Genomic DNA, 351 nt, shown 5'->3' with positions numbered 1-351 from the left:
AAATTGATAAAATATTTTTACGTAAATTAAAAGTATTTACGATTAAAAATTTAATTAGATCTTTGATAATTTAAAAATTATAATTTTTAATTTTAATATTTTTGACACAAAAATAATTTAATTATAAAATTAAAAATAATATAANATTCTTTATTCAGAAATCAGAAGTTATATAACAATGGTACAGTTTTTTCTTTTTTTATTGTGTTTTACTTATCCCTATTTTGAGCTTTTTTTTGGGAAAAAGAAGGGACAAAATTTAAGGAAAAAGACGAATTTTTTTATTTGATTTTTATTGTGTATATTTATAATCTCTCAAGTGTTATAGAAATTTTTTTTTATCTATTTTCA

The sequence above is a fragment of the Arachis duranensis genome, chromosome 8 (assembly GCF_000817695.3).
Source record: "Arachis duranensis cultivar V14167 chromosome 8, aradu.V14167.gnm2.J7QH, whole genome shotgun sequence".
Classification (NCBI taxonomy): domain Eukaryota; kingdom Viridiplantae; phylum Streptophyta; class Magnoliopsida; order Fabales; family Fabaceae; genus Arachis; species Arachis duranensis.
This window is presented reverse-complemented; position numbering follows the sequence as displayed.